The sequence below is a fragment of the Oryx dammah genome, unplaced genomic scaffold, assembly GCF_014754425.2.
Source record: "Oryx dammah isolate SB20612 unplaced genomic scaffold, SCBI_Odam_1.1 HiC_scaffold_16, whole genome shotgun sequence".
NCBI classification, from domain to species: domain Eukaryota; kingdom Metazoa; phylum Chordata; class Mammalia; order Artiodactyla; family Bovidae; genus Oryx; species Oryx dammah.
Window position 1 is genome coordinate 17,310,870 of NW_024070200.1, and position 16,070 is coordinate 17,326,939.

Sequence of the window (16,070 nt, forward strand, 5' to 3'; positions counted from 1 at the left end):
TTTCCTAGCCTTTGGAAAAAGGATGAATAAACAACCATATTTTTTTCTGAATTGTGATTACCAAGGCCTAATTTGGGAGACTTATCAGTCTTACTGAATTTAGTTACATTATTTTTCTATGAATGTTAAAAGCCATTAAATGCAGATTGTTTTTACAGCAAGTTAAATATAATCAAGGTACATTTAAAATGAGGCAACATTAGAGGAAGAGCTAGTATTTACCCTCTGTGTATCTCCTTAGGATTGACCAAGTTATCAGAATTATTAGCTGTTACTATGAGCTTCAGGTATCACACCAGTGACCTAAAGATGGAAAAGCAGGCTTAGTAAATTCCACTGGGTAGTGGTAATCCTTGGATTTGTGAAGAAAGCAGTGAACATGAATCTTGATAATAAGACACATCAGAGAAGCATTTTGGGAAAAGACACAGTAATGAATAGATGAATGTATAAGTGTTGTAGTTTCTAGGCTGTAATTTTGTAATTTGAAAAATACAGTGAAAGTAGACTAAATTTTCTATCAATTGTAAAATTCCACAAATTAAAAATGTATAAAATGGTGGCTGTACTTTGTCAACAAAGGTCCATCTAGTCAAGGCTATGGTTTTTCCAGTGGTCATGTATGGATGTGAGAGTTGGACTATAAAGAAAGCTGAGCACCAAAGAATTGATGCTTTTGAACTATGGTATTGGAGAAGACTCTTGAGAGTCCCTTGGACTGCAGGGAGATCCAACCAGTCAATCCTAAAGGAAATCAGCCCTGAATATTCATTGGAAGGACTGATGTTGAAGCTCATATGGTTGGATGGCATCACTGACTCAATGGACATGAGTTTGAGTAAACTCGGGGAGCTGGTGATGGACAGGGAGGCCTGGAGTGTTACAATCCATAGAGTCACAAAGTGTCAGACACGAATGAATAACTGAACTGAACTGAACTGAAGAAATTTAAGTAATTTTATGAAATGTAAAAAGAGAATGAAAAGTCATGATTTTTATACAGTTTTCTAGTCCTATGTAATATCAAAATTTTGGTAGTATGGAAATGATCATTTAATTATTCAAATAAATAAATTATTAAAATGTGACTGACAAACTGAAGTGTGAAAATGTTTAACATAAAACTATAATGACCTGTTTGAAATAATGTGGAAGTCTGAAGAGATGGATTCTAATTAAACTTCTCTGTAGACACAAAACCAAACCTCTAAAAGAATATAAAATGAATATTGTTTTGTGTTCTGCTATTATGAATTAAGTGAAATAAAATTTCATTTCCAAGGAGGATATAGAAGGACATGCAAGATTGTTCCTCTTATGATAATATGGAGTAACTTGACAAAATAAAAGCCATACTTTTCAATGGGACTAACAAAGAAAGTGGAAAGCAAGAGCAAGAAACCCTTGATGAATTAAATTCCAGACAGAGATAAAGAATGAGGAGTTCACAGAAGGTCAGAGGAAGTTGTGGGCCATGGGGTTGGGGATCACTGTGGGCTGCCATCTCTGGGTTCACACAGAGCTGGGCACGACTGAAGTGACTTAGCAGCAGCAGCAGCCGTGGACTGAGCAACCCTACAGGGACAAAGGGGATCAAGCACATTCTGGATCTCATTGCTGGACTGTGAAACTGGTTGGAGTCTAGAAAAGCCCCAAACACTGGAGCAGATGCCTCAGCTCGAAATCGTCTATTTCAACCATGCCCCAAAAGTAGATTCAAATGAGGGCCTGGTAAAGAGAGGGCAAGTGAATCTAACACTCTTCCAGCGTAATTACTAAAGCAAGGTTCTAAAGTCCACCACTTGGTGATTAGAAGTTGGTATAATTACAAGGGAACTCTATCCTATTAAATTTAAAACCCCAAACTAGCTTAACTTGACTGCAGAAGGGAATGAAAATGATTAATGACCTCTTCTACCCACATGCACACACTGACTCCCAGAGATGAAAAGGCCTGTACTCTCTGGGAAATAGACAAAACAAGATCAAATTATGCTTCAGTTCCAATGAACTTTTATACAATGTTGATAATACAATAAAAATTGTGAAGAAATAGGAAATTTCAGGGGTTTATATGAATAATCATAAAATATGTAGTTTAATGTAATATCTAAAATGAGAAAGGTACTAGATAGGCATAACAACACATTCAGTTCAGTCGCTCAGTCGTGTCTGACTTTTTGCAACCCCATGAAGTGCAGCACGCCAGGCCTCCCTGTCCATCACCAACTCCCGAAGTTTACCCAAACTCACATCCATCGAGTCACTGATGCCATCCAGCCATCTCATCCTCTGTCGTCCCCTTCTACTCCTGCCCCCAGTCCCTCCCAGCATCAGAGTCTTTTCCAGTGAGTCAACTCTTAGCATGAGGTGGCCAAATTATTGGAGTTTCAGCTTCAGCATCAGTCCTTCCAATGAACATTCAGCACTGATCTCCTTTAGGATGGATTGGTTGGATCTCCTTGCAGTCCAAGGGACTCACAAGAGTCTTCTCCAACTCCACAGTTCAAAAGCATCAATTCTTCGGCACTCAACTTTCTTCATAGTTCAACTCTCACATCCACACGTGACCACTGGAAAAATCATAGCCTTGACTAGATGGACCTTTTTTGGCAAAGTAATATCTCTGCTTTTCAATATGCTATCATCTGCTATCATTGTGTCCGACTCTGTGCGACCCCATAGACAGCAGCCCACCAGGTTCCCCCATCCCTGGGATTCTCCAGGCAAGAACACTGGAGTGGGTTACCATTTCCTTCTCCAATGCATGAAAGTGAAAAGTGAAAGTGAAGTCGCTCAGTCATGTCTGACTCTTAGCGAACCCATGGACTGCAAGTGTTGCCATAAAGAACACCTAGAAAATGTTGGTGAAGGCAGCAAAGATTTTAAGGAGCACATAAAGGGAACCCTAAACTGATTTGAACTAGAAATCTGGTTTTGAGGATACTAACTAAAAAGGGGGTAATAAAATTAACTAAAATGGAAATAAGGAAAATATCACCAGGAACTGGAAAAAATAGAGATCTCTTTGTTACAAAGTGGCAAAGGCCTTAATAAAATTGTTGTCTACAGTAATGGGGAAGCTTGAAATATGCTTAATGAATTTGATGATCTAGCTAAGGGGACTTCCAAGCAAAGAACTAAAACTACTGCCTGGTTTCTTCTTCCTACTTAGTGTAACAGGTAGTAAGGGGTATCTAAAAGTCATGGGAGATGGTTCACAACAGAGGCTGGCCTTTTAAATGAGGTGATAATGTCTGGCATCATTTCTTTCTTTTCTTTTTTTTTTTTTTTCATTTTTGCTAAAGGAAATTCAAGTCAGTAAATCAGTGGAAAAGTTATGCAAATTGATGCTCATCTGAAGAAATAAGATTGTCACATCTCAATATCATGGCAATTATACAGATTCAGAGTCAATTAACCTTTACTCAGTTCCTACTCTTCGCCAAGTTTCACTGCAAAGCATGATCATTAATGATATGTTGATTTAAATAACAGTGTTTTGAAGCAGTTATCACTGCCCAGGACACACTGAAGCTCATAGAGGTTAAGTGAATTGTTTAGAGCCACAATGGAGATTGATCTGAGGCAGGAAATATAGAGGTATGTCAAAGAAAGAGTGGTTATAATCTTTCCTTTAGCAAAAAATGAAAAAACAAAAAACAAAAAACCCGATGCCAGACATTTTCACCTCATTTAAAAGTCCAACCTTTATTGTGAACCATCTTCCACCCTTTACTACCTGACTCGACTTTTCTTTTTACCTATAGATTGTACCACCTTCCAATTTAAGTTTGCTGCTGCTGCTGCTAAGTTGCTTCAGTCATGTCCAACTCTGTGCGACCCCATAGATGGAAGCCCACCAGATTCCCCTGTCCCTGGGATTCTCCAGGCAAGAACACTGGAGTGGGTTGCCATTTCCTTCTCCAATGCATGAAAGTGAAAAGTGAAAGGGAAGTCGCTCAGTCATGTCCGACTCTTCACGACCCTATGGACTGCAGCCTACCAGGCTCCTCCGTCCATGGAATTTTCCAGGCAAGAGTACTGGAGTGGGGTGCCATTGCCTTCTCCAGAAAATTTAAGTTTACTGGTGCATTAGGATTTGCTATTATCTAACTCTTCTAAGAAGTAAATCCATTTCTATGTGTGTAGTATCTTTGTCTATTTTGGTCACAAATGTAGTACAATTACCTAGATAACAAACTTGCATATAATTGGTACTCAATTAGTAATTATCAAATGAATGAATAAATAATTCTCCAATAATTAATTCCAACTTCTTAAGAGTTAATAATTGCTCAACATTCATTGCCTACGAACTAACAGAGGTACCTCAATAACTCTCAACCAGCTGGAGATGATCAATAACCCATTGTATCCTGAATCCTGCTTCACAATCTAGTTTGTCTCTAAGAGAAAATCTTGGAAAGCATTAAGAAGTGTTCTAACTGTACTGTGATTAGAATTTGGCTCAAGTGAATCTTTAATGACTAACACTGAAGCCACACAGGGCAATTAACAGATTTAAATTTTGATATAGAAGCATTCAAGCAAAATGTTAAAAAAATGATCTATTTCTATTACAGATTCTACTTTACAAAAAAAATATTTGCTTCTTTGGAAAACTAACATCCTTCATTAACATGAAATCATGAATTTCTTTAATTTCCTAAATTTTGGGCATGGGTTGGTCTACATACAACCATTTTTCTAAAATTAGAAAATACTTCATTACATGAGAACAACTTTTATAAGCTCCTCTTGGTAACCCCACTGCAAATGCAGGCAGTTCTGTTATATCCAGCCAACATGACTGGCAGGTGCTGAGTTAGTTACTATGGCAAATAACAAAAGCTTTTGGACTTCTACCATCCAGCCATACTTTGCTGGTCTAACTCAAACACACAGCAGCATGCTTCTCCTCCACCTGCTGCTCATGTATTTCTGGTTACTACCGGGAAACAGATTCGCCTTCAGTATGTCAACTAGCACTCTGTGGCACTGAACACCAAGATTTTGTTTTATTCCAAATAGTTTAGGAAAAACAGTAAGCTCTTTCAGTCCTTTCCCTGAAAATTCCAGATCATACATATTCCTTTACCTTGGATAAATTTCAAAGTCCTTTTACTAGAAGAAAAGGATAATGTTTATATCAACTAAGTAGATAGCTCAATGTCTACCAATTATTTAGCAGTATTTTAAACATTAAAATCATAATGATAACACAATTATAAAATATGTATTGATGGCATGTGTATTATATTTTCATTATTCATTTATTTTTAAAATTACATGAATCATCCTATAAGTATTAAGGAAATATATAGCATGGATCAGACCCTTGAGCAATACTTCTTATATAATTTGGATACTTGTTTATCATTCTTAGGAAGTAGTCATGTGCAATTCTTGTTTATATATACTTATTCAATCATGTTTGGTAAGTTTTCACCTCTTGAGTGTTTCTTTAGGTTACTAAAAATAATTTCTTCCCTTGTAATTATTCATAGCAGTTATTTGACTTACATTTATAATGTGGTTTTGAACACATGAGTATTTTACACTGAATTGTAAGTTTACAGGTATTTAAGATAAAACTATTTCTATTATTCATGTCTTCTATTCTCTTTGTAGTGGCAAATGTTGTAAGCTTTCATTTAGCTTCTTTACCCACGTAACAATCAACCCCCAGGTATTCAATTAAAACATCTCTATGTACTAGCCAAAATAAGTGATTGTTGGTTCAGAAGAGCTCTGGTATTCTTAAATAGAAATTTCTTATGACATTAGTTTGCTTATACAAAGAAGTACAGGAATGATCAATCTGTTATGCTTGTATGTATATGTCTGTGTTTAAAAGAAATTAGTCCCTAAATGTTTATTATGATTCAACTTATATGAGTTATTATCAAATATCTGAGAATATTTTCAATATAGATCCTAGAGACTAATCAAATACCTACTATTTCCCTTAAAATATGAATAAAATAACCCCAAATAATTTTTTATATAAAAAGAAATTGTAACACCATGAAACATTTACTACCAGAAAGTTGGCATTTTTATATGTATAGAAATATTAATCTTATGAGAAATAATTGAAGGAATATCAGCTGGTAGTCCCTACCAAATTTCAACTGATTCTATGTAAAGGAGGAAAAAAGAAAAAAGTTGGTTAAAAAAAAAAAAAATAACTGTTGGCTCTTTCTAAATACACAAAGCTCAAGTCAGAGTGCAAACTGGAAAGGCCATTAATTAGAAAGTAAGAGGAAAATCTGGCTTTCCAGTTAGCACAGTGGTAAAGAATCTACCTGGCTATGCAAGAGATGCAGGTTTGATCCATGGGTTGGGAAGATCCCCTGGAGTAGGAAATGACAACCCACCCCTGTATTCTTGCCTGGAAAATTCCATGGACAGAGGAGCTTGACAGACTAAAGTTCACAGAGTTGCCAAGAGCTGGACACAACTGAGTGACTAAGTATGCATGCAAGCGGGAAATCATCAAGATTTCAGGAACTGCTGGAGTATCCTGCAGATGTAGTCGTGCTTTATGAAGTGTTTCAGCCTAATTCACATGCAATGAAGAGCAATCAAAGGAAAGTGAAGATTTTGACACAGCTAGCCATTTTTATTGGTGAGGAAGGCAAAATAGAAATAAAGCCTATTCCCTAGCTAAACTTCAGAGAAATAAGACACATAAACTAAAAATGATTCAGGTTAGCACTAGATTTCTGTGATATGCTTGGCTTCTTGGAAAATCTTTCTATAGTTACTAGTGTCTGATGAGTGCCAAGAGATGTTTCAGGGGCCAATAACTGCTTGCGGGGTCATTTTCTAAATTACCTGAATAGTTCACTATTAATTTATCATGTTGAAGTTTGAGGGAATTCTTTTAATAAAACCACTCTTTACTTGTTAATTTTGGCCTAATTGAAAAGTAAGTTGTAAATAATATTAATGGAGATTAAAGACTTCTTAACATGAACATTTGTTAAGTGAGGCTTAATCATAAAGTCTAGAGGGTTTCTGAATATCAGAATCACACAGTGAACATACAAAATGTATTCATACTAAACCAATACACACCTCTCCAGAAACACAGCCATATCTCTAAGCTCATCTCATTACCATGAGTGATTGAAAGAAAGCACATTTTCCAGATACGTCAGCTTCTAAAAAATAAAAGGGAGGAGTAATGCATTCTGATTCTTCTAGCAACCAAAGGTGAGGAAGAAGCATTTTTCTCCAAATCTCATTTCTACCTTTGATTTCAACAATTATTTATTTAACTTCTCATAACCTATCAAATGGTTGACAGAGCAGGGCCCCACAGGACTTCCCAGCTGCAAATCCCTCTGTGTGCCCCACCTCTTGTTTAGAAAGTTTTTGTCTCTTAGACTTTCCCTGAGTTCCAAAGTACAGATTCATGCTGTTTATGATTAGAGAAATGGAAAATGCATAAGTGAAGAAAGCAATCAAGTTGGGCTTCCCTGGTGGGTCAGATGGTAAAGAATCCACCTGCAATGTGGGAGACCTGGGTTCAGTCTCTGGAGAAGGGAAGATCCCTGGAGAAGGGAATGGCTACCCACTCCAGGATTCTGGCCTGGAGAAGTCCATGGACAGAGGAGGCTGGCAGGGTATAGTCCATAGGGTTGCAAAGAGTCAACACGACTGAATGACTTTCACTCACTAAGAAAAATAAAAATACCTAGAAACAATAGAGTCAGAAAACCCTTAGTTCCTCTGGAAGGGATATATAGATGACAATCTGAAGGATATCTTTGAATTGTTCTGCAGAAACTAAGACTCCTATGTACCAGAGGATGTTGACTAGACGCTGACCAGAAGTGCATAAACCCCAGGCCTCTTGGAACCAGAAGAGTAATTTAGACTGATTCCCAAAACATCACCCTATTACCCACCACCAACCAATCAGAAGAATGTCCAGGAGTTGATCATGCACCCTCAACCCTCACCCATAACACTGCCCTTAAAAAACCCTTGCCTCCACATTAAGCAGCTATACCCCAACACACAATATTTTTGGTGTTTAAAAAAAAAACCTTGCCTGAAAGCCATCAGGGAGTTTGGAACTTTTGAGCATCAGCTGCCTATTCTCCTTGTTTTCTGTCTACAAATGAATACTGTACTTTCATGAATTCAGTTTGGTAAAATGATCAATTTTTTTCATGTTAATGATTGATTATGAGATTTATTTTGGTCTCTTAGACTCGACAATATTTTCTATGAACCTACAATGCAGAGTACATCATGAGAAATGCCGGACTGAAAGAAGCACAAGCTGGAATCAAGATTGCTGGGAGAAATATCAATCACCTCAGATATGCAGATGACACCACCCTTATGGCAGAAAGTGAAGAGGAACTAAAAAGCCTCTTGATGAAAGTGAAAGAGGAGAGTGAAAAAGTTGGCTTAAAGCTCAACATTCAGAAAACGAAGATCATGGCATCCAGTCCCATCACTTCATGGGAAATAGATGGGGAAACAGTGGAAACTGTCAGACTTTCTTTTTGGGGGCTCCAAAATCACTGCAGATGGTGACTGCAGCCATGAAATTAAAAGACGCTTACTCCTTGGAAAGAAAGTTATGACCAATCTAGATAGTATATTGAAAAGCAGAGACATTACTTTGCCAACTAAGGTCCATCTAGTCAAGGCTATGGTTTTTCCTGTGGTAATGTATGGATGTGAGAGTTGGACTGTGAAGAAGGTTGAGCATCGAAGAATTGATGCTTGTGAACTGTGGTGTTGGAAGACTCTTGAGAGTCCCTTGTACCACAAGGAGATCCAACCAGTCCATTCTGAAGGAGATCAGCCCTGGGTGTTCTTTGGAAGGACTGATGCGGAAGCCGAAACTCCCAATACTTTGGCCATCTCATGCGAAGAGTTGACTCATTGGAAAAGACTCTGCTGCTGGGAGGGATTGGGGGCAGGAGGAGAAGGGGATGACCGAGGATGAGATGGCTGGATGGCATCACCGACTCGATGGACATGAGTTTGGGTGAACTCTGGGAGTTGGTGATGGACAGGGAGGCCTGGCGTGCTGTGATTCATGGAGTCGCAAAGAGTTGTACATGACTCAGTGACTGAACTGAACTGATAAGGGTATTGTTGTAAAACACCAAGTGGTGATTTTCCTTAAACAACAGGAAACTAGAGGTAGCTGATTCCTTCATTCATTTAACAAAACAATGATAGTATAGCTTTTTTTTTATATACTTCACTTATGTTGTAAAGTACCTACAACAATTCCAAGCAACATTTTCAGTGTATCTAAACATCTAAATAGAGAAATGGAGGGAAAAGAACTTATAATTTTGCATCTCTTTCTGTTATAACAGATTGCAAATTTTTCCTAGAAACACAACATGTATATTGAACACATTCTATTTGTTCACATAGGCCAGGATTTAATCTCATACCTACTATTCTACCTACAAAGATATCTGGGAAAGTGAGTGCCTGGCATTTTCATATATTCAGAGGGAGGTAGTCTTTCTTAGAAAGGAGAAGGGATAGGAGGTTGGCTCTGTAAGCAAACAACAGTACCTGCCACTGACTTTATTTTGTATAGAAAGTAATTACTTACAAAGGTATTTTTTGCTCCTGAAAATATATCATAATATATATCTAATAAGTACACACATACACATACATTTAGAATATAGCTATTTGATTGTCTATCCCTAGTGCAGGGTATGATATGTCCTCAAAAATATATCCAAAGAAAGGCCCACATATTGACCTATGAGACAGAGCCAAGAAGAGAAAGCTTAAGAGATGCTTTTGGGAAAAGCTTTCATAGAAGTGGGAAAAATCAGGGCGAGGAAGAAGAAAATAAAGAGACAATGGGACAAATATCTAAAATGTATTTTTCTCATAAAGAAGCCTACAATTGATAGCTTTCAGTGTTCTATACATGACATAGTCTGCAGGTCCTGGAGGGGCATGAATTAGTCTATTTTCAGAGAAAAAGTGCTAGCAACAGAGCTGGACAGCATATATCATACGTCTGAAGGCAGATATTAGAAATTTAATGACTGCATGTATATGTGTAATTGAATCACTATGATATAAACCTGAAACTAACACAACGTTATACATCCACTATACTCCAATAAAAGTTAAAGAAAAAAGAAAACTTGTATGAGCTTGAAAACTTATATAAATTCCTTCTTAGCATGTCCAAGTAACAGGTGACAAAGAACAAGTGCATGCCTTCTGCTTTACACAATAAGGAAAATGTTCCCCACTCAAACAAAATATCCATCCCAATAATTTTGTGTGTAGGAGCCACAAGTACTTTACTTAAAATCAGTCCAGATATTCCAACTTTCATCCAAACAGTAAGAAAACAAGACTTGATCCTTTCAGTTCACTGGAATTAAGAGTTTAACTACACATTAGCCCACGTGCATCTGGTAGCTTGCACTGTTATGCTTAGCATACTGCTGCTAAATGAAAACATTAACTGGGATTATGCAATAGATCATCATACACAATAAATTTTGCATCACTATGTAGGTAATTTTTTGGCATATCATTTAAATATTTATTTAATAATTCATTCATATGATATTGACATACATCTTGCAACAGACTGTTCAAAAGAGCAAATATATGTATTTTTAGAGTGTAAGGTCTTCCTCTAAATCATTATAAATGTAAATCAATTAAAATTAATTCTTAATTTCATAAGATTTTTAGCATCCAGTCATATAAATAATTTTGATGTCAATTAATATGTAAATAGAAAAACCAAGATAAATGGTTATATCTGTTAATGTGTCATTAATTTAAAAATTACTTATTGAAAGATTATATTAAGGTAAGGAAATGTTATTTTGCTAAGTATGTGATGAAAATATGGTAATTTATTATAGCATAAAGGCGAGGAACTAAAGTCTTTTTTAATGGTTTTATTTCTTTATTGGCTATTTTTTTTCTGTAGGCTGCATGAAAGAATCCATTTCCCTCCCATTCCAGATCTCAGAGGCCATTGGCCACCAGAATCTCTGGGTTCATCACCTCCTCTCTCCATAGTCAAAGATAGCAAGTGCAGGCCAAATCTTTTGCCTGTAGAATCACTCAAGTTTTCAAAAGTCAAAGTGAAGTTGCTCAGTCCTGTTTCACTCTTTGCAACCTGTGGACTGTAGCCTTCTAGGCTCCTACATCCATAGGATTTTCCAGGCAAGAGTCCTGGAGTGGGTTGCTATTTCCTTCTCCAGTGGATATAGTCCATGGAATTTTCCAGGCCAGCATACTGAAGTGGGTAGCCTTTCCCTTCTCCAGGGGATCTTCCCAACCCAGGGATCAAACCCAGGTCTCCTGCATTGCAGGCGGATTCTTTACCAGCTGAGCCACCAGGGCAATTTCGCAGCAATTTCTGACTCTGATTCTTCTGTCTCTCTATTCCACTTTCAATGATTCTTGTGACTATGTAGTGCCCATCTCAATATTCAGGATAATGTATCTTCTGATTAGCAACTTTATTTCCATATGTAGGTGGAATACCCCTTACCACTTGATGAAACTTAATCACAGAATCTGGGGCAGGGTTGGTGGGGGGGTGGAGCGGGTAATTTTTCTGCCTACTACCACAAGAATTATGATTTGCTTTTTTTTAATTTAACATATTTTTGAAATCTCCATCTTTAACTGAAGAGTCTGAATACCTATTTGATGTGATTATTAATAACACGGGCTTCCCTGGTGGCTTAGCTGATAAAGAATCCACCTGCAATATGGGAGACCTGGGTTGGATCCCTGAATTGAGAAGATCCACTGGAGAAGGGAAAGGCTACCCACTTTAGTATTCTGGCCTGGAGAATTCCATGGACTGTATAGTCCATGGGCTCACAAAGACTGGGACAGGCCTGAGCGACTTTCACTACTTCACTTACTTATTTCAGTTGTTGCATCTGTCACGTTGTCTATTTTTTCTCTTGATATGGGTTACATTTGGAATACTAATTTGTTGAATGCCTGGATTTTGTTATGATAATTCAAAAGTGTTTTGAGTTTTAACAGGAAGTTTGGAGAAGGAAATGACAACCCACTCCAGTATTCTTGCCTGGAGAATTTCATGAACAAAGGGGCCTGGTGCCTACAGTCCATGCGGTTGCAAAGAGTCAGACACAACGGAGAGATTGTCACTCACTCAGTTGCATATAGATCAGCATGATATTTTCAAACCTCATTTTAAAAATCTTTCTCTGGCCTGATTAGGAAGATTTTGTTTTGGAGTTAATTTAGCTCAATTATTCATAAGACTGCATCACCTTTCTAATTCTTAGTCTATTCAGACTTTCTATTTCTTCATATTTCAGTCTTAATATGTTATGTGTTTCTAGGAATTAGTATATTTACTCATGTTCTTTACTGATTTCCTAGTTATTAAACAAAGTCTGTACTCTGGTTGTTCAGGACTAGAAAATCTTCCTTCCATGCATGACTCTGCGAACTGTTCTCCCTAAAGCTTTGCAGTTGCTACTCTTTCAATAGTTACTCTTTGCTTAGCTTCACACATTCTTATTCTATGCATGAGCAGCTTAGTTCTCAGCCAAAAATACCACCTCACGCATAGCCCTAATACATTTCAGGTACCATTTTTCTACCATTTCCCTCTCAGTGGTCCTATGCTCTACACATTCCAGTTACTTCAGCTTTTCCAAACTTCAATTTCCATTTCCTCAAATCAGCCTGACTGTCACAGTCTTTACTTTTTCACTTCGTGCACTTATATCTTTATCTAGAAAGGGCCTGTAGGCAGTAAATGAATGTAACAGTAAAACTGACTTTGTTTCCATTCTTTCATAATGTCATGCTTTTTCTGTCGTCTAATATTAAATTAATGATTTCATTTTTCAAAAATTCTCTTGTTCTTTACTGACAGTGGCAAATCCTATTGCAGCTATGGAATTATAAATGCATCATCTTATGATCCAGTATTTTCTGGCATTGTAGCTCAGCTGGTAAAGAATCTGCTTGCAATGAGGGAGACCTGGGATTGATCCTTGGGTCAGGAAGATCCTTTAGAGAAGAGGAAGGCTAACCACTCCAGTAAGCTGGCCTGGAGAATTCCATGGACTACAGTCCATGGGGTCACAGAGAGTTAGACACAACTGAGTGACTTTCACTTTCAAGCTAGACTTCAACAGTGCATGAACCAAGAACTTCCAAATGTACCAGATGGATTTAGAAAAGGGAGAGGAACTACAGATCAAATTGCCAACATTCATTGGCTCATAAAAAAAGCAAGGGAATTCCAGAAAAACAGCTATTTGTTTCATTGACTAGGCCTTTGATTGTCTAGATCACAACAAACTGTGGAAAATTATTCAAGAGATGGGAACATCAGACCACCTTACCTATCTCCTGAGAAACCTGTATGCAGGTCAAGAAACAACACTTAGAACCAGACATGAAACAATGGACTGGTTCCAAATTGGGAAAGGAGTTGGTCAAGGTTGTATGTTGTCACCCTGCTTATTTAACCTATATGCAGAGTACATCATGGGAAATGCCAGGATGGATGAAGCAGAAGCTGGAAACAAGATTTCTGGGAGAAATGTTGACAAACTCAGATATGCTGATGACAACACCATTATGACAGAAAGCAAGAACTAAAGAACCTCTTGTTGAAAGTGAAGAGGAAAGTGAAAAAGTTGGTGTAACACTCAACATTCAGAAAATTAAGAACATGGCATCTGGACCCATCAGTTCACTTCAGTTCAGTCACTCATTGAGTCCAACTGTCTGCAACCCCATGGACTGCAGCATGCCAGGCCTCCCTGTCTATCACTAAATCCCAGCGTTTACTAAAACTCATGTCCATTGAGTCGGTGATGCAATACAACCATCTCATGCTCTGTCATCCCCTTCTCCTCCCACCTTCAATATTTCCCAGCATCAGGGTCTTTTCAAATGATTCAATTCTTCATATCAGGTGGCCAAAGTATTGGAGTTTCAGCTTCAATATCAGTTCTTACAATGAGTATTCAGGACTGATCTCCTTGAGGATGGACTGGTTGGATCTCTTTTCAGTCTAAGAGGCTCTCAAGAGTCTTCTGCAACACCACAGGTCAAAAACATCAATTCTTTGGCGCTCATCTTTCTTCACAGTCCAACTCTCACATCCATACATGACTGCTGAAAAACCATAGCCTTGACTAGATGGGTCTTTCTTGGCAGGGTAATGTCTTTGCTTTTTAATATGCTGTCTAGGATGGTCATAACTTTTCTTCCAAGGAGTAAGCATCTTTTAATTTCACGACTGCAGTCACAATATGCAGTGATTTTGGAGCCCAGAAAAATAAAGTCTGCCACTGTTTCCACTGTATCCCCATCCATTTGCCATAAAGTAATGGGACTAGATGATATGATCTTAGTTTTCTGAATGTTGAGCTTTAAGCCAACTTTTTCACTCTCCTCTCTCACTTTCATCAAGAGGCTCTTTAGTTCTTTTTCACTTTCTGCCCTAAGGGTGATATCATTGCATATCTGAGATGATTGATATTTCTCCCGGCAATCTTGATTCCAGCTTGTACTTCATCCAGCCCAGTGTTTCTCATGATGCACTATGCATAGAAATTAAATAAGCATGGTGACGATGCTGGGAGCCAGCATAGGAGATCCCACCCATGACAAGGTCAGGCAGGACTCAAGGGACTCCTTGGGCCATCCCACCCATGACAAGGTCATGTGGAAGAGTCCTGATAAGCAAGGCCTCAGGACTCGAAGGACCCCATGGACCTGTTCAAGCATCTAACCCAAAACCAGAATCTGTCTTACTATTTTATGTCTTTCACCAACTCTTCTGACATTAACAGAAGGCTGTCCCCGACCACCTTTCTCTGGAAAGAGTTAGCTTAGGGCTTTAGTTAATAAGTCTCCTGGACAAGATAAGAGTGTTTCAATTCAAACCCCCTGTTAACATTCTAGCTTACTTGGCAGGTTTATCCAGACTCTTGCAACATTGTTGAGCCAATGCTTGCTGCCAAGTTCTCACATCCCTTATCCATTGTGTTCCTGGGAGTGCATATAGTCAGGATGTATAAAAAACAAACAGCAGCTTTAACATTAGCAACGTTAGATTTTGAGTTAATAGGTTCTTTCTTTGCTGTAACCCGCTGAATCTTTGCTCCATAAAAATGTAACTCTGTACTTTAAGGGTGATCCAGGCTACAGCAAAAGAGACACAGATGTATAGAACGGACTTTTAGACTCTGTGGGAGAGGGAGTGGGTGGGATAATTTGGGAGAATGGCATTGAAACATGTATACTATCAGGTAAGAAACTAATCACCAGTCTATGTTCAATACAGGATATAGGTTGTTTGGGGCTGGTGCATGGGGATGATCCAGAGAGATGATTTGGGCTGGGAGGTGGGAGGAGGGTTCACGATTGGGAACTCATGTACACCCGTGGTGGATCCATGTCAATGTATGGCAAAACCAATACAGTATTGTAAAGCAAAATAAAGTAAAAATAAAAATTAAAAAAAAAAAGAAGAAACACTTTAAGGAAAAATTATTGTTCTGGCTGACCATCCTTTATCAAAAAGGGGTCATAAAATATCAACAGGCCTCTGGGCCAGAAGATGATGTACAAAAAATAAGACTCTTGCAGAAAAGAACCTGGTATCAATAAAAGTTAATACTGATGGAATGTTGAGTTTACTCTATATTTTTCACCTTGCTATATGTACAACTCAGGGTATAAAAGCCCTCTCTGAAAATAAAGTAACAGGCCTCGCTCACTGAAGCTTGGTCACCCCGTGTCATTCTTCCCTTATCTATTTCTCTATCTTTCTTCATTCTCCGACGCCATCCATCCTGAGGATATCCCTGGACTCTGCTGAGGCTGGACCTCTACAGGACAATATACAGCCTTGACATACTCCTTTTCCTATTGGGAACCAATCTGTTGTTCCATGTCCAGTTCTAACTGTTGCTTCCTGACCTGCATACAGATTTCTCAAGAGGCAGGTCAGGTGGTCTGGTATTCCCATCTCTTTCAGAATTTTCCACAGTTTATTGTGATCCACA